We start from the raw sequence: 18,973 nt of genomic DNA on the forward strand, positions 1-18,973 counted from the left end.
TAATTATGCCTTCTTTAAGAATGCATTACTTGATTTCAACTCTAGAATGATTTTTTATCTCTATTTTGCTCTTTGTCACTCTTTTTTCCCTTTTTCATTCAAAGCATTACTTTGAAAATCTTCACAATACCACGTTTGTTAGTTTTACAATTTAAGATGACACATTCTAATGTTCACAGAACAACACTTTTCTTTTTAAAATGTATTAAACATTTGCGTGATGAAAATTATTTTTACATGTAAGGACCAATAATAAGGTGCTGTTGAGATTTAAACTCAGGATTTCCTGTTTACGAGACAGGCGATTTAACCACTTAGCCACAGCACCTATTTTAGTGATACAGAAGGGATCATTAATTTAGTATTGGTAATCAAATTCTGTGCCTGTGTTAAAGTGTCTTAATATGTATTCTAATGTTAAAAAAGCAAGGATTCCTAATCTGTAAACAAGAATAGCTATGTTGTATTACAAAAGAACACATTTTAAACTCAATCCCATATTTTGAATAGTTCATAAATAAGTGTTTTACATATATTCATCAATATTGCTCAAATCTAGGGTTATATTTCATCTGCCTCTTGCTCATTGAAATACCTTTTTGATTTTTGCAATCACAGTATTGTTACTATATTATTGAAAACACTTTCAGTTATTATTAGGTTTAAGATGATCTGTTCGACCGAAAGATAAATCAGACTTTTCTAATTTAATTGAATCGCAGGACGACTTAATGAAAATAATTTTTTATTTAAGAATGAGGAAAGCAAGGCACTGCTGAGATTTGAACTCAGGATCTTCTGTTTACTAGACAGGCGCTTTAACCAGCTAAGCCACAGCACCCTCTTGAAAATGCTTTAAGGAACAGTTTGCCATATGGTGTTCAAGAGAAACCTGAGTTGTTCACTTTCATAATCATTTCTCAGTTCAGAAAACGCACTAATCAAATAGTTTAGACGAGGATACTGATCCTATTCATAAACACCTCATTGATATATTGCTTATCCTGTTCATAAATGTTTTAATTATGCCTTCTTTAAGAATGCATTACTTGATTTCAACTCTAGAATGATTTTTCATCTCTATTTTGCTCTTTGTCACTCTTTTTTCCCTTTTTCATTCAAAGCATTACTTTGAAAATCTTCACAATACCACGTTTTTTTGTTTTTCAATTTAAGATGACCCATTCTAATGTTCACAGAACAACACTTTTCTTTTTAAAATGTATTAAACATTTGCGTGCTGAAAATTATTTTTACATGTAAGGACCAATAATAAGGTGCTGCTGAGATTTGAACTCAGGATTTCCTGTTTACGAGACAGGTGCTTTAACCACTTAGCCACAGCACCCTATTTTAGTGATACAGAAGGGATCATTAATTTAGTATTGGTGATCAAATTCTGTGCCTGTGTTAAAGTGTCTTAATATGTATTCTAATGTTAAACAAGCAAGGATTCCTAATCTGTAAACAAGAATAGCTATGTTGTATTACAAAAGAACACATTTTAAACTCAATCCCATATTTTGAATAGTTCATAAATAAGTGTTTTACATATATTCATCAATATTGCTCAAATCTAGGGTTATATTTCATCTGCCTCTTGCTCATTGAAATACCTTTTTGATTTTTGCAATCACAGTATTGTTACTATAATATTGAAAACACTTTCAGTTTTTATTAGGTTTAAGATGATCTGTTCAACCGAAAGATAAATCAGACTTTTCTAATTTAATTGAATCGCAGGACGACTTAATGAAAATAATTTTTTATTTAAGAATGAGGAAAGCAAGGCACTGCTGAGATTTGAACTCAGGATCTCCTGTTTACTAGACAGGCGCTTTAACCCCTTCGGTGCTCATGACGGAACGGTTCCGTCATGAGCGTCGGTTGAGCTGTGCTCATGACGGAACCATTCCGTCATGACCACGCCCGCGCAAGAAACGGTCAGCACTGGGCGGGAATCGGCGCCGCGTGGAAGGGGTTAACCTGCTAAGCCACAGCACCCTCTTGAAAAAGTTTTAAGGAACAGTTTGCCATATGGTGTTCAAGAGAAACATGAGTTTTTCACTTTCATAATCATTTCTCAGTTCAGAAAACGCACTACTCAAATAGTTTAGACGAGGATACTGATCCTATTGATAAGCACCTCATTGATATATTGCTTATCCTGTTCATAAATGTTTTAATTATGCCTTCTTTAAGAATGCATTACTTGAATTCAACTCTAGAATGATTTTTTATCTCTATTTTGCTCTTTGTCACTCTTTTTTCCCTTTTGCATTCAAAACATTACTTTGAAAATCTTCACAAAACCACGTTTTTTTGTTTTTCAATTTAAGATGACCCATTCTAATGTTCACAGAACAGCACTTTTCTTTTTAAAATGTATTAAACATTTGCGTGATGAAAATTATTTTTACATGTAAGGACCAATAATAAGGTGCTGCTGAGATTTGAACTCAGGATTTCCTATTTACGAGACAGGTGCTTTAACCACTTAGCCACAGAACCTATTTTAGTGATACAGAAGGGATCATTAATTTAGTATTGGTGATCAAATTCTGTGCCTGTGTTAAAGTGTCTTAATATGTATTCTTATGTTAAACAAGTAAGGATTCCTAATCTGTAAACAAGAATAGCTATGTTGTATTAAAAAAGAACACATTTTAAACTCAATCCCATATTTTGAATAGTTTATAAATAAGTGTTTTACATATATTCATCAATATTGCTCAAATCTAGTGTCATATTTCATCTGCCTCTTGCTCATTGAAATACCTTTTTAATTTTGCAATCACAGTATTGTTACTATAATATTGAAAACACTTTCAGCTTTTATTAGGTTTAAGATGATCTGTTCAACCGAAAGATAAATCAGACTTTTCTAATTTAATTGAATCGCAGGACGACTTAATGAAAATATTTTTTTTATTTAAGAATGAGGAAAGCAAGGCACTGCTGAGATTTGAACTCAGGATCTCCTATTTACTAGACAGGCGCTTTAACCAGCTAAGCCACAGCACACTCTTGAAAATGCTTTAAGGAACAGTTTGCCATATGGTGTTCAAGAGAAACCTGAGTTTTTCACTTTCATAATCATTTCTCAGTTCAGAAAACGCTCTACTCAACTACTTTAGACGAGGATACTGATCCTATTGATAAACACCTCATTGATATATTGCTTATCCTGTTCATAAATGTTTTAATTATGCCTTCTTTAAGAATGCATTACTTGATTTCAACTCTAGAATGATTTTTTATCTCTCTTTTGCTCTTTTTCACTCTTTGTTCCGTTTTTCATTCAAAGCATTACTTTGAAAATCTTCACAATACCATGTTTTTTAGTTTTTCAATTTAAGATGACCCATTCTAATGTTCACAGAACAACACTTTTCTTTTTAAAATGTATTAAACATTTGCGTGATGAAAATTATTTTTACATGTAAGGACCAATAATAAGGTGCTGCTGAGATTTGAACTCAGGATTTCCTATTTACGAGACAGGTGCTTTAACCACTTAGCCACAGAACCTATTTTAGTGATACAGAAGGGATCATTAATTTAGTATTGGTGATCAAATTCTGTGCCTGTGTTAAAGTGTCTTAATATGTATTCTAATGTTAAACAAGCAAGGATTCCTAATCTGTAAACAAGAATAGCTATGTTGTATTAAAAAAGAACACATTTTAAACACAATCCCATATTTTGAATAGTTTATAAATAAGTGTTTTACATATATTCATCAATATTGCTCAAATCTAGTGTCATATTTCATCTGCCTCTTGCTCATTGAAATACCTTTTTAATTTTGCAATCACAGTATTGTTACTATAATATTGAAAACACTTTCAGCTTTTATTAGGTTTAAGATGATCTGTTCAACCGAAAGATAAATCAGACTTTTCTAATTTAATTGAATCGCAGGACGACTTAATGAAAATATTTTTTTTATTTAAGAATGAGGAAAGCAAGGCACTGCGGAGATTTGAACTCAGGATCTCCTATTTACTAGACAGGCGCTTTAACCAGCTAAGCCACAGCACCCTCTTGAAAATGCTTTAAGGAACAGTTTGCCATATGGTGTTCAAGAGAAACCTGAGTTTTTCACTTTCATAATCATTTCTCAGTTCAGAAAACGCACTACTCAAATAGTTTAGACGAGGATACTGATCCTATTCATAAACACCTCATTGATATATTGCTTATCCTGTTCATAAATGTTTTAATTATGCCTTCTTTAAGAATGCATTACTTGAATTCAACTCTAGAATGATTTTTTATCTCTATTTTGCTCTTTGTCACTCTTTTTTCCCTTTTTCATTCAAAGCATTACTTTGAAAATCTTCACAATACCACGTTTTTTTGTTTTTCAATTTAAGATGACCCATTCTAAATTTCACAGAACAACACTTTTCTTTTTAAAATGTATTAAACATTTGCGTGATGAAAATTATTTTTACATGTAAGGACCAATAATAAGGTGCTGCTGAGATTTGAACTCAGGATTTCCTGTTTACGAGACAGGTGCTTTAACCACTTAGCCACAGCACCCTATTTTAGTGATACAGAAGGGATCATTAATTTAGTATTGGTGATCAAATTCTGTGCCTGTGTTAAAGTGTCTTAATATGTATTCTAATGTTAAACAAGCAAGGATTCCTAATCTGTAAACAAGAATAGCTATGTTGTATTACAAAAAAACACATGTTAAACTCAATCCCATATTTTGAATAGTTCATAAATAAGTGTTTTACATATATTCATCAATATTGCTCAAATCTAGGGTTATATTTCATCTGCCTCTTGCTCATTGAAATACCATTTTGATTTTTGCAATCACAGTATTGTTACTATAATATTGAAAACACTTTCAGTTATTATTAGGTTTAAGATGATCTGTTCAACCGAAAGATAAATCAGACTTTTCTAATTTAATTGAATCGCAGGACGAATTAATGAAAATAGTTTTTTATTTAAGAATGAGGAAAGCAAGGCAATGCTGAGATTTGAACTCAGGATCTTCTGTTTACTAGACAGGCGCTTTAACCAGCTAAGCCACAGCACCCTCTTGAAAATGCTTTAAGGAACAGTTTGCCATATGGTGTTCAAGAGAAACCTGAGTTTTTCACTTTCATAATCATTTCTCAGTTCAGAAAACGCTCTACTCAACTACTTTAGACGAGTATACTGATCCTATTCATAAACACCTCATTGATATATTGCTTATCCTGTTCATAAATGTTTTAATTATGCCTTCTTTAAGAATGCATTACTTGAATTCAACTCTAGAATGATTTTTTATCTCTATTTTGCTCTTTGTCACTCTTTTTTCCCTTTTTCATTCAAAGCATTACTTTGAAAATCTTCACAATACCACGTTTTTTTGTTTTTCAATTTAAGATGACCCATTCTAATGTTCACAGAACAACACTATTCTTTTTAAAATGTATTAAACATTTGTGTGATGAAAATTATTTTTACATGTAAGGACCAATAATAAGGTGCTGCTGAGATTTGAACTCAGGATTTCCTGTTTACGAGACAGGCGCTTTAACCACTTAGCCACAGCACCTATTTTAGTGATACAGAAGGGATCATTAATTTAGTATTGGTGATCAACTTCTGTGCCTGTGTTAAAGTGTCTTAATATGTATTCTAATGTTAAACAAGCAAGGATTCCTAATCTGTAAACAAGAATAGCTATGTTGTATTAAAAAAGAACACATTTTAAACTCAATCCCATATTTTGAATAGTTTATAAATAAGTGTTTTACATATATTCATCAATATTGCTCAAATCTAGGGTCATATTTCATCTGCCTCTTGCTCATTGAAATACCTTTTTGATTTTCCAATCACAGTATTGTTACTATAATATTGAAAACACTTTCAGTTTTTATTAGGTTTAAGATGATCTGTTCAACCGAAAGATAAATCAGACTTTTCTAATTTAATTGAATCGCAGGACGACTTAATGAAAATAATTTTTTATTTAAGAATGAGGAAAGCAAGGCACTGCTGAGATTTGAACTCAGGATCTCCTGTCTACTAGATAGGCGCTTTAACCAGCTAAGCCACAGCACCCTCTTGAAAATGCTTTAAGGAACAGTTTGCCATATGGTGTTCAAGAGAAACCTGAGTTTTTCACTTTCATAATCATTTCTCAGTTCAGAAAACGCACTACTCAAATAGTTTAGACGAGGATACTGATCCTATTCATAAACACCTCATTGATATATTGCTTATCCTGTTCATAAATGTTTTAATTATGCCTTCTTTAAGAATGCATTACTTGAATTCAACTCTAGAATGATTTTTTATCTCTATTTTGCTCTTTGTCACTCTTTTTTCCCTTTTTCATTCAAAGCATTACTTTGAAAATCTTCACAATACCACTTTTTTTGTTTTTCAATTTAAGATGACCCATTCTAATGTTCACAGAACAACACTTTTCTTTTTAAAATGTATTAAACATTTGCGTGATGAAAATTATTTTTACATGTAAGGACCAATAATAAGGTGCTGCTGAGATTTGAACTCAGAATTTCCTGTTTACGAGACAGGCGCTTTAACCACTTAGCCACAGCATCTACTTTAGTGATACAGAAGGGATCATTAATTTAGTATTGGTGATCAACTTCTGTGCCTGTGTTAAAGTGTCTTAATATGTATTCTAATGTTAAAAAAGCAAGGATTCCTAATCTGTAAACAAGAATAGCTATGTTGTGTTAAAAAAGAACACATTTTAAACTCAATCCCATATTTTGAATAGTTCATGAATAAGTGTTTTATATATATTCATCAATATTGCTCAAATCTAGGATTATATTTCATCTGCCTCTTGCTCATTGAAATACCTTTTTGATTTTGCAATCACAGTATTGTTACTATAATATTGAAAACACTTTCAGTTTTTATTAGGTTTAAGATGATTTGTTCAACCGATAGATAAATCAGACTTTTCTAATTTAATTGAATCGCAGGACGAATTAATGAAAATAGTTTTTTATTTAAGAATGAGGAAAGCAAGGCACTGCTGAGATTTGAACTCAGGATCTCCTGTTTACTAGACAGGCGCTTTAACCAGCTAAGCCACAGCACCCTCTTGAAAATGCTTTAAGGAACAGTTTGCCATATGGTGTTCAAGAGAAACCTGAGTTTTTCACTTTCATAATCATTTCTCAGTTCAGAAAACGCTCTACTCAACTACTTTAAACGAGGATACTGATCCTATTCATAAACACCTCATTGATATATTGCTTATCCTGTTCATAAATGTTTTAATTATGCCTTCTTTAAGAATGCATTACTTGAATTCAACTCTAGAATGATTTTTTATCTCTATTTTGCTCTTTGTCACTCTTTTTTCCCTTTTTCATTCAAAGCATTACTTTGAAAATCTTCACAATACCACGTTTTTTTGTTTTTCAATTTAAGATGACCCATTCTAATGTTCACAGAACAACACTATTCTTTTTAAAATGTATTAAACATTTGCGTGATGAAAATTATTTTTACATGTAAGGACCAATAATAAGGTGCTGCTGAGATTTGAACTCAGGATTTCCTGTTTACGAGACAGGCGCTTTAACCACTTAGCCACAGCACCTATTTTAGTGATACAGAAGGGATCATTAATTTAGTATTGGTGATCAAATTCTGTGCCTGTGTTAAAGTGTCTTAATATGTATTCTAATGTTAAACAAGCAAGGATTCCTAATCTGTAAACAAGAATAGCTATGTTGTATTACAAAAGAACACATTTTAAACTCAATCCCATATTTTGAATAGTTCATAAATAAGTGTTTTACATATATTCATCAATATTGCTCAAATCTAGGGTTATATTTCATCTGCCTCTTGCTCATTGAAATACCTTTTTGATTTTGCAATCCCAGTATTGTTACTATAATATTGAAAACACTTTCAGTTTTTATTAGGTTTAAGATGATCTGTTCAACCGAAAGATAAATCAGACTTTTCTAATTTAATTGAATCGCAGGACGAATTAATGAAAATAGTTTTTTATTTAAGAATGAGGAAAGCAAGGCACTGCTGAGATTTGAACTCAGGATCTCCTGTTTACTAGACAAGCACTTTAACCAGCTAAGCCACAGCACCCTCTTGAAAATGCTTTAAGGAACAGTTTGCCATATGGTGTTCAAGAGAATCCTGAGTTTTTCACTTTCATAATCATTTCTCAGTTCAGAAAACGCTCTACTCAACTATTTTAGACGAGGATACTGATCCTATTGATAAACACCTCATTGATATATTGCTTATCCTGTTCATAAATGTTTTAATTATGCCTTCTTTAAGAATGCATTACTTGATTTCAACTCTAGAATGATTTTTTATCTCTATTTTGCTCTTTGTCACTCTTTTTTCCCTTTTTCATTCAAAGCATTACTTTGAAAATCTTCACAATACCACGTTTGTTAGTTTTACAATTTAAGATGACACATTCTAATGTTCACAGAACAACACTTTTCTTTTTAAAATGTATTAAACATTTGCGTGATGAAAATTATTTTTACATGTAAGGACCAATAATAAGGTGCTGTTGAGATTTAAACTCAGGATTTCCTGTTTACGAGACAGGCGATTTAACCACTTAGCCACAGCACCTATTTTAGTGATACAGAAGGGATCATTAATTTAGTATTGGTAATCAAATTCTGTGCCTGTGTTAAAGTGTCTTAATATGTATTCTAATGTTAAACAAGCAAGGATTCCTAATCTGTAAACAAGAATAGCTATGTTGTATTACAAAAGAACACATTTTAAACTCAATCCCATATTTTGAATAGTTCATAAATAAGTGTTTTACATATATTCATCAATATTGCTCAAATCTAGGGTTATATTTCATCTGCCTCTTGCTCATTGAAATACCTTTTTGATTTTTGCAATCACAGTATTGTTACTATATTATTGAAAACACTTTCAGTTATTATTAGGTTTAAGATGATCTGTTCGACCGAAAGATAAATCAGACTTTTCTAATTTAATTGAATCGCAGGACGACTTAATGAAAATAATTTTTTTTTTAAGAATGAGGAAAGCAAGGCACTGCTGAGATTTGAACTCAGGATCTTCTGTTTACTAGACAGGCGCTTTAACCAGCTAAGCCACAGCACCCTCTTGAAAATGCTTTAAGGAACAGTTTGCCATATGGTGTTCAAGAGAAACCTGAGTTGTTCACTTTCATAATCATTTCTCAGTTCAGAAAACGCACTACTCAAATAGTTTAGACGAGGATACTGATCCTATTCATAAACACCTCATTGATATATTGCTTATCCTGTTCATAAATGTTTTAATTATGCCTTCTTTAAGAATGCATTACTTGATTTCAACTCTAGAATGATTTTTCATCTCTATTTTGCTCTTTGTCACTCTTTTTTCCCTTTTTCATTCAAAGCATTACTTTGAAAATCTTCACAATACCACGTTTTTTTGTTTTTCAATTTAAGATGACCCATTCTAATGTTCACAGAACAACACTTTTCTTTTTAAAATGTATTAAACATTTGCGTGCTGAAAATTATTTTTACATGTAAGGACCAATAATAAGGTGCTGCTGAGATTTGAACTCAGGATTTCCTGTTTACGAGACAGGTGCTTTAACCACTTAGCCACAGCACCCTATTTTAGTGATACAGAAGGGATCATTAATTTAGTATTGGTGATCAAATTCTGTGCCTGTGTTAAAGTGTCTTAATATGTATTCTAATGTTAAACAAGCAAGGATTCCTAATCTGTAAACAAGAATAGCTATGTTGTATTACAAAAGAACACATTTTAAACTCAATCCCATATTTTGAATAGTTCATAAATAAGTGTTTTACATATATTCATCAATATTGCTCAAATCTAGGGTTATATTTCATCTGCCTCTTGCTCATTGAAATACCTTTTTGATTTTTGCAATCACAGTATTGTTACTATAATATTGAAAACACTTTCAGTTTTTATTAGGTTTAAGATGATCTGTTCAACCGAAAGATAAATCAGACTTTTCTAATTTAATTGAATCGCAGGACGACTTAATGAAAATAATTTTTTATTTAAGAATGAGGAAAGCAAGGCACTGCTGAGATTTGAACTCAGGATCTCCTGTTTACTAGACAGGCGCTTTAACCCCTTCGGTGCTCATGACGGAACGGTTCCGTCATGAGCGTCGGTTGAGCTGTGCTCATGACGGAACCATTCCGTCATGACCACGCCCGCGCAAGAAACGGTCAGCACTGGGCGGGAATCGGCGCCGCGTGGAAGGGGTTAACCAGCTAAGCCACAGCACCCTCTTGAAAAAGTTTTAAGGAACAGTTTGCCATATGGTGTTCAAGAGAAACATGAGTTTTTCACTTTCATAATCATTTCTCAGTTCAGAAAACGCACTACTCAAATAGTTTAGACGAGGATACTGATCCTATTGATAAGCACCTCATTGATATATTGCTTATCCTGTTCATAAATGTTTTAATTATGCCTTCTTTAAGAATGCATTACTTGAATTCAACTCTAGAATGATTTTTTATCTCTATTTTGCTCTTTGTCACTCTTTTTTCCCTTTTGCATTCAAAACATTACTTTGAAAATCTTCACAAAACCACGTTTTTTTGTTTTTCAATTTAAGATGACCCATTCTAATGTTCACAGAACAGCACTTTTCTTTTTAAAATGTATTAAACATTTGCGTGATGAAAATTATTTTTACATGTAAGGACCAATAATAAGGTGCTGCTGAGATTTGAACTCAGGATTTCCTATTTACGAGACAGGTGCTTTAACCACTTAGCCACAGAACCTATTTTAGTGATACAGAAGGGATCATTAATTTAGTATTGGTGATCAAATTCTGTGCCTGTGTTAAAGTGTCTTAATATGTATTCTTATGTTAAACAAGTAAGGATTCCTAATCTGTAAACAAGAATAGCTATGTTGTATTAAAAAAGAACACATTTTAAACTCAATCCCATATTTTGAATAGTTTATAAATAAGTGTTTTACATATATTCATCAATATTGCTCAAATCTAGTGTCATATTTCATCTGCCTCTTGCTCATTGAAATACCTTTTTAATTTTGCAATCACAGTATTGTTACTATAATATTGAAAACACTTTCAGCTTTTATTAGGTTTGAGATGATCTGTTCAACCGAAAGATAAATCAGACTTTTCTAATTTAATTGAATCGCAGGACGACTTAATGAAAATATTTTTTTTATTTAAGAATGAGGAAAGCAAGGCACTGCTGAGATTTGAACTCAGGATCTCCTATTTACTAGACAGGCGCTTTAACCAGCTAAGCCACAGCACACTCTTGAAAATGCTTTAAGGAACAGTTTGCCATATGGTGTTCAAGAGAAACCTGAGTTTTTCACTTTCATAATCATTTCTCAGTTCAGAAAACGCTCTACTCAACTACTTTAAACGAGGATACTGATCCTATTCATAAACACCTCATTGATATATTGCTTATCCTGTTCATAAATGTTTTAATTATGCCTTCTTTAAGAATGCATTACTTGAATTCAACTCTAGAATGATTTTTTATCTCTATTTTGCTCTTTGTCACTCTTTTTTCCCTTTTTCATTCAAAGCATTACTTTGAAAATCTTCACAATACCACGTTTTTTTGTTTTTCAATTTAAGATGACCCATTCTAAATTTCACAGAACAACACTTTTCTTTTTAAAATGTATTAAACATTTGCGTGATGGAAATTATTTTTACATGTAAGGACCAATAATAAGGTGCTGCTGAGATTTGAACTCAGGATTTCCTGTTTACGAGACAGGTGCTTTAACCACTTAGCCACAGCACCCTATTTTAGTGATACAGAAGGGATCATTAATTTAGTATTGGTGATCAAATTCTGTGCCTGTGTTAAAGTGTCTTAATATGTATTCTAATGTTAAACAAGCAAGGATTCCTAATCTGTAAACAAGAATAGCTATGTTGTATTACAAAAGAACACATGTTAAACTCAATCCCATATTTTGAATAGTTCATAAATAAGTGTTTTACATATATTCTTCAATATTGCTCAAATCTAGGGTTATATTTCATCTGCCTCTTGCTCATTGAAATACCATTTTGATTTTTGCAATCACAGTATTGTTACTATAATATTGAAAACACTTTCAGTTATTATTAGGTTTAAGATGATCTGTTCAACCGAAAGATAAATCAGACTTTTCTAATTTAATTGAATCGCAGGACGAATTAATGAAAATAGTTTTTTATTTAAGAATGAGGAAAGCAAGGCAATGCTGAGATTTGAACTCAGGATCTTCTGTTTACTAGACAGGCGCTTTAACCAGCTAAGCCACAGCACCCTCTTGAAAATGCTTTAAGGAACAGTTTGCCATATGGTGTTCAAGAGAAACCTGAGTTTTTCACTTTCATAATCATTTCTCAGTTCAGAAAACGCTCTACTCAACTACTTTAGACGAGTATACTGATCCTATTCATAAACACCTCATTGATATATTGCTTATCCTGTTCATAAATGTTTTAATTATGCCTTCTTTAAGAATGCATTACTTGAATTCAACTCTAGAATGATTTTTTATCTCTATTTTGCTCTTTGTCACTCTTTTTTCCCTTTTTCTTTCAAAGCATTACTTTGAAAATCTTCACAATACCACGTTTTTTTGTTTTTCAATTTAAGATGACCCATTCTAATGTTCACAGAACAACACTATTCTTTTTAAAATGTATTAAACATTTGCGTGATGAAAATTATTTTTACATGTAAGGACCAATAATAAGGTGCTGCTGAGATTTGAACTCAGGATTTCCTGTTTACGAGACAGGCGCTTTAACCACTTAGCCACAGCACCTATTTTAGTGATACAGAAGGGATCATTAATTTAGTATTGGTGATCAACTTCTGTGCCTGTGTTAAAGTGTCTTAATATGTATTCTAATGTTAAACAAGCAAGGATTCCTAATCTGTAAACAAGAATAGCTATGTTGTATTAAAAAAGAACACATTTTAAACTCAATCCCATATTTTGAATAGTTTATAAATAAGTGTTTTACATATATTCATCAATATTGCTCAAATCTAGGGTCATATTTAATCTGCCTCTTGCTCATTGAAATACCTTTTTGATTTTGCAATCACAGTATTGTTACTATAATATTGAAAACACTTTCAGTTTTTATTAGGTTTAAGATGATCTGTTCAACCGAAAGATAAATCAGACTTTTCTAATTTAATTGAATCGCAGGACGACTTAATGAAAATAATTTTTTATTTAAGAATGAGGAAAGCAAGGCACTGCTGAGATTTGAACTCAGGATCTCCTGTCTACTAGATAGGCGCTTTAACCAGCTAAGCCACAGCACCCTCTTGAAAATGCTTTAAGGAACAGTTTGCCATATGGTGTTCAAGAGAAACCTGAGTTTTTCACTTTCATAATCATTTCTCAGTTCAGAAAACGCACTACTCAAATAGTTTAGACGAGGATACTGATCCTATTCATAAACACCTCATTGATATATTGCTTATCCTGTTCATAAATGTTTTAATTATGCCTTCTTTAAGAATGCATTACTTGAATTCAAATCTAGAATGATTTTTTATCTCTATTTTGCTCTTTGTCACTCTTTTTTCCCTTTTTCATTCAAAGCATTACTTTGAAAATCTTCACAATACCACGTTTTTTTGTTTTTCAATTTAAGATGACCCATTCTAATGTTCACAGAACAACACTTTTCTTTTTAAAATGTATTAAACATTTGCGTGATGAAAATTATTTTTACATGTAAGGACCAATAATAAGGTGCTGCTGAGATTTGAACTCAGGATTTCCTGTTTACGAGACAGGCGCTTTAACCACTTAGCCACAGCACCTATTTTAGTGATACAGAAGGGATCATTAATTTAGTATTGGTGATCAAATTCTGTGCCTGTGTTAAAGTGTCTTAATATGTATTCTAATGTTAAACAAGCAAGGATTCCTAATCTGTAAACAAGAATAGCTATGTTGTATTACAAAAGAACACCTTTTAAACTCAATCCCATATTTTGAATAGTTCATAAATAAGTGTTTTACATATATTCATCAATATTGCTCAAATCTAGGGTTATATTTCATCTGCCTCTTGCTCATTGAAATACCTTTTTGATTTTTGCAATCACAGTATTGTTACTATAATATTGAAAACACTTTCAGCTTTTATTAGGTTTAAGATGATCTGTTCAACCGAAAGATAAATCAGACTTTTCTAATTTAATTGAATCGCAGGACGACTTAATGAAAATATTTTTTTTATTTAAGAATGAGGAAAGCAAGGCACTGCGGAGATTTGAACTCAGGATCTCCTATTTACTAGACAGGCGCTTTAACCAGCTAAGCCACAGCACCCTCTTGAAAATGCTTTAAGGAACAGTTTGCCATATGGTGTTCAAGAGAAACCTGAGTTTTTCACTTTCATAATCATTTCTCAGTTCAGAAAACGCACTACTCAAATAGTTTAGACGAGGATACTGATCCTATTCATAAACACCTCATTGATATATTGCTTATCCTGTTCATAAATGTTTTAATTATGCCTTCTTTAAGAATGCATTACTTGAATTCAACTCTAGAATGATTTTTTATCTCTATTTTGCTCTTTGTCACTCTTTTTTCCCTTTTTCATTCAAAGCATTACTTTGAAAATCTTCACAATACCACGTTTTTTTGTTTTTCAATTTAAGATGACCCATTCTAAATTTCACAGAACAACACTTTTCTTTTTAAAATGTATTAAACATTTGCGTGATGAAAATTATTTTTACATGTAAGGACCAATAATAAGGTGCTGCTGAGATTTGAACTCAGGATTTCCTGTTTACGAGACAGGTGCTTTAACCACTTAGCCACAGCACCCTATTTTAGTGATACAGAAGGGATCATTAATTTAGTATTGGTGATCAAATTCTGTGCCTGTGTTAAAGTGTCTTAATATGTATTCTAATGTTAAACAAGCAAGGATTCCTAATCTGTAAACAAGAATAGCTATGTTGTATTACAAAAAACACATGTTAAACTCAATCCCATATTTTGAATAGTTCATAAATAAGTGTTTTACATATATTCATCAATATTGCTCAAATCTAGGGTTATATTTCATCTGCCTCTTGCTCATTGAAATACCATTTTGATTTTTGCAATCACAGTATTGTTACTATAATATTGAAAACACTTTCAGTTATTATTAGGTTTAAGATGATCTGTTCAACCGAAAGATAAATCAGACTTTTCTAATTTAATTGAATCGCAGGACGACTTAATGAAAATAATTTTTTATTTAAGAATGAGGAAAGCAAGGCACTGCTGAGATTTGAACTCAGGATCTCCTGTTTACTAGACAGGCGCTTTAACCCCTTCGGTGCTCATGACGGAACGGTTCCGTCATGAGCGTCGGTTGAGCTGTGCTCATGACGGAACCGTTCTGTCATGACCACGCCCGCGCAAGAAACGGTCAGCACTGGGCGGGAATCGGCTCCGCGTGGAAGGGGTTAACCAGCTAAGCCACAGCACCCTCTTGAAAAAGTTTTAAGGAACAGTTTGCCATATGGTGTTCAAGAGAAACATGAGTTTTTCACTTTCATAATCATTTCTCAGTTCAGAAAACGCACTACTCAAATAGTTTAGACGAGGATACTGATCCTATTGATAAGCACCTCATTGATATATTGCTTATCCTGTTCATAAATGTTTTAATTATGCCTTCTTTAAGAATGCATTACTTGAATTCAACTCTAGAATGATTTTTTATCTCTATTTTGCTCTTTGTCACTCTTTTTTCCCTTTTGCATTCAAAACATTACTTTGAAAATCTTCACAAAACCACGTTTTTTTGTTTTTCAATTTAAGATGACCCATTCTAATGTTCACAGAACAACACTTTTCTTTTAAAAATGTATTAAACATTTGCGTGATGAAAATTATTTTTACATGTAAGGACCAATAATAAGGTGCTGCTGAGATTTGAACTCAGGATTTCCTGTTTACGAGACAGGCGCTTTAACCACTTAGCCACAGCACCTACTTTAGTTATATAGAAGGGATCATTAATTTAGTATTGGTGATCAAATTCTATGCCTGTGTTAAAGTGTCTTAATTTGTATTCTAATGTTAAACAAGCAGGGATTCCTAATCTGTAAACAAGAATAGCTATGTTGTATTAAAAAAGAACACATTTTAAACTCAATCCCATATTTTGAATAGTTCATAAATAAGTGTTTTACATATATTCATCAATATTGCTCAAATCTAGGGTTATATTTCATCTGCCTCTTGCTCATTGAAATACCTTTTTGATTTTGCAATCACAGTATTGTTACTATAATATTGAAAACAATTTCAGTTTTTATTAGGTTTAAGATGATCTGTTCAACCGAAAGATAAATCAGACTTTTCTAATTTAATTGAATCGCAGGACGAATTAATGAAAATAGTTTTTTATTTAAGAATGAGGAAAGCAAGGCACTGCTGAGATTTGAACTCAGGATCTCCTGTTTACTAGACAGGCGCTTTAACCAGCTAAGCCACAGCACCCTCTTGAAAATGCTTTAAGGAACAGTTTGCCATATGGTGTTCAAGAGACTCCTGAGTTTTTCACTTTCATAATCATTTCTCAGTTCAGAAAACGCTCTACTCAACTACTTTAGACGAGGATACTGATCCTATTGATAAACACCTCATTGATATATTGCTTATCCTGTTCATAAATGTTTTAATTATGCCTTCTTTAAGAATGCATTACTTGATTTCAACTCTAGAATGATTTTTTATCTCTCTTTTGCTCTTTGTCACTCTTTGTTCCGTTTTTCATTCAAAGCATTACTTTGAAAATCTTCACAATACCATGTTTTTTAGTTTTTCAATTTAAGATGACCCATTCTAATGTTCACAGAACAACACTTTTCTTTTTAAAATGTATTAAACATTTGCGTGATGAAAATTATTTTTACATGTAAGGACCAATAATAAGGTGCTGCTGAGATTTGAACTCAGGATTTCCTATTTACGAGACAGGTGCTTTAACCACTTAGCCACAGAACCTATTTTAGTGATACAGAAGGGATCATTAATTTAGTATTGGTGATCAAATTCTGTGCCTGTGTTAAAGTGTCTTAATATGTATTCTAATGTTAAACAAGCAAGGATTCCTAATCTGTAAACAAGAATAGCTATGTTGTATTAAAAAAGAACACATTTTAAACACAATCCCATATTTTGAATAGTTTATAAATAAGTGTTTTACATATATTCATCAATATTGCTCAAATCTAGTGTCATATTTCATCTGCCTCTTGCTCATTGAAATACCTTTTTAATTTTGCAATCACAGTATTGTTACTATAATATTGAAAACACTTTCAGCTTTTATTAGGTTTAAGATGATCTGTTCAACCGAAAGATAAATCAGACTTTTCTAATTTAATTGAATCGCAGGACGACTTAATGAAAATATTTTTTTTATTTAAGAATGAGGAAAGCAAGGCACTGTGGAGATTTGAACTCAGGATCTCCTATTTACTAGACAGGCGCTTTAACCAGCTAAGCCACAGCACCCTCTTGAAAATGCTTTAAGGAACAGTTTGCCATATGGTGTTCAAGAGAAACCTGAGTTTTTCACTTTCATAATCATTTCTCAGTTCAGAAAACGCACTACTCAAATAGTTTAGACGAGGATACTGATCCTATTCATAAACACCTCATTGATATATTGCTTATCCTGTTCATAAATGTTTTAATTATGCCTTCTTTAAGAATGCATTACTTGAATTCAACTCTAGAATGATTTTTTATCTCTATTTTGCTCTTTGTCACTCTTTTTTCCCTTTTTCATTCAAAGCATTACTTTGAAAATCTTCACAATACCACTTTTTTTGTTTTTCAATTTAAGATGACCCATTCTAATGTTCACAGAACAACACTTTTCTTTTTAAAATGTATTAAACATTTGCGTGATGAAAATTATTTTTACATGTAAGGACCAATAATAAGGTGCTGCTGAGATTTGAACTCAGAATTTCCTGTTTACGAGACAGGCGCTTTAACCACTTAGCCACAGCATCTACTTTAGTGATACAGAAGGGATCATTAATTTAGTATTGGTGATCAACTTCTGTGCCTGTGTTAAAGTGTCTTAATATGTATTCTAATGTTAAAAAAGCAAGGATTCCTAATCTGTAAACAAGAATAGCTATGTTGTGTTAAAAAAGAACACATTTTAAACTCAATCCCATATTTTGAATAGTTCATGAATAAGTGTTTTATATATATTCATCAATATTGCTCAAATCTAGGATTATATTTCATCTGCCTCTTGCTCATTGAAATACCTTTTTGATTTTGCAATCACAGTATTGTTACTATAATATTGAAAACACTTTCAGTTTTTATTAGGTTTAAGATGATTTGTTCAACCGATAGATAAATCAGACTTTTCTAATTTAATTGAATCGCAGGACGAATTAATGAAAATAGTTTTTTATTTAAGAATGAGGAAAGCAAGGCACTGCTGAGATTTGAACTCAGGATCTCCTGTTTACTAGACAGGCGCTTTAACCAGCTAAGCCACAGCACCCTCTTGAAAATGCTTTAAGGAACAGTTTGCCATATGGTGTTCAAGAGAAACCTGAGTTTTTCACTTTCATAATCATTTCTCAGTTCAGAAAACGCTCTACTCAACTACTTTAGACGAGGATACTGATCCTATTCATAAACACCTCATTGATATATTGCTTATCCTGTTCATAAATGTTTTAATTATGCCTTCTTTAAGAATGCATTACTTGAATTCAACTCTAGAATGATTTTTTATCTCTATTTTGCTCTTTGTCACTCTTTTTTCCCTTTTTCATTCAAAGCATTACTTTGAAAATCTTCACAATACCACGTTTTTTTGTTTTTCAATTTAAGATGACCCATTCTAATGTTCACAGAACAACACTAT

At 32.0% G+C, this 18,973-nt stretch overlaps 13 non-coding genes across 13 annotated transcripts; all 13 read right to left on the minus strand.

Annotated features, from left to right (window-relative positions):
* Window positions 1–1,275: 1,275 nt before the first annotated feature.
* TRNAT-CGU (transfer RNA threonine (anticodon CGU)) lies at window positions 1,276–1,348 on the minus strand. The gene has a single exon. It is a non-coding gene; the product is annotated as a tRNA-Thr (tRNA).
* A 3,130-nt stretch (window positions 1,349–4,478) lies between these two features.
* TRNAT-CGU (transfer RNA threonine (anticodon CGU)) lies at window positions 4,479–4,551 on the minus strand. The gene has a single exon. It is a non-coding gene; the product is annotated as a tRNA-Thr (tRNA).
* A 948-nt stretch (window positions 4,552–5,499) lies between these two features.
* Window positions 5,500–5,572, minus strand: TRNAT-CGU (transfer RNA threonine (anticodon CGU)). Its single transcript has one exon. It is a non-coding gene; the product is annotated as a tRNA-Thr (tRNA).
* Window positions 5,573–7,028: 1,456 nt separating this feature from the next.
* TRNAT-AGU (transfer RNA threonine (anticodon AGU)) lies at window positions 7,029–7,102 on the minus strand. The gene has a single exon. It is a non-coding gene; the product is annotated as a tRNA-Thr (tRNA).
* Window positions 7,103–7,536: 434 nt separating this feature from the next.
* On the minus strand, window positions 7,537–7,609 carry TRNAT-CGU (transfer RNA threonine (anticodon CGU)). Its single transcript has one exon. It is a non-coding gene; the product is annotated as a tRNA-Thr (tRNA).
* Window positions 7,610–9,575: 1,966 nt separating this feature from the next.
* On the minus strand, window positions 9,576–9,648 carry TRNAT-CGU (transfer RNA threonine (anticodon CGU)). Its single transcript has one exon. It is a non-coding gene; the product is annotated as a tRNA-Thr (tRNA).
* Window positions 9,649–11,758: 2,110 nt separating this feature from the next.
* Window positions 11,759–11,831, minus strand: TRNAT-CGU (transfer RNA threonine (anticodon CGU)). The gene has a single exon. It is a non-coding gene; the product is annotated as a tRNA-Thr (tRNA).
* Window positions 11,832–12,779: 948 nt separating this feature from the next.
* Window positions 12,780–12,852, minus strand: TRNAT-CGU (transfer RNA threonine (anticodon CGU)). The gene has a single exon. It is a non-coding gene; the product is annotated as a tRNA-Thr (tRNA).
* A 946-nt stretch (window positions 12,853–13,798) lies between these two features.
* On the minus strand, window positions 13,799–13,871 carry TRNAT-CGU (transfer RNA threonine (anticodon CGU)). Its single transcript has one exon. It is a non-coding gene; the product is annotated as a tRNA-Thr (tRNA).
* Window positions 13,872–14,819: 948 nt separating this feature from the next.
* On the minus strand, window positions 14,820–14,892 carry TRNAT-CGU (transfer RNA threonine (anticodon CGU)). The gene has a single exon. It is a non-coding gene; the product is annotated as a tRNA-Thr (tRNA).
* Window positions 14,893–15,981: 1,089 nt separating this feature from the next.
* On the minus strand, window positions 15,982–16,054 carry TRNAT-CGU (transfer RNA threonine (anticodon CGU)). Its single transcript has one exon. It is a non-coding gene; the product is annotated as a tRNA-Thr (tRNA).
* A 438-nt stretch (window positions 16,055–16,492) lies between these two features.
* Window positions 16,493–16,566, minus strand: TRNAT-AGU (transfer RNA threonine (anticodon AGU)). Its single transcript has one exon. It is a non-coding gene; the product is annotated as a tRNA-Thr (tRNA).
* Window positions 16,567–18,530: 1,964 nt separating this feature from the next.
* On the minus strand, window positions 18,531–18,604 carry TRNAT-AGU (transfer RNA threonine (anticodon AGU)). The gene has a single exon. It is a non-coding gene; the product is annotated as a tRNA-Thr (tRNA).
* Between the last annotated feature and the right edge of the window lie 369 nt (window positions 18,605–18,973).

Source organism: Triturus cristatus, chromosome 8, assembly GCF_964204655.1.
Source record: "Triturus cristatus chromosome 8, aTriCri1.1, whole genome shotgun sequence".
NCBI classification, from domain to species: domain Eukaryota; kingdom Metazoa; phylum Chordata; class Amphibia; order Caudata; family Salamandridae; genus Triturus; species Triturus cristatus.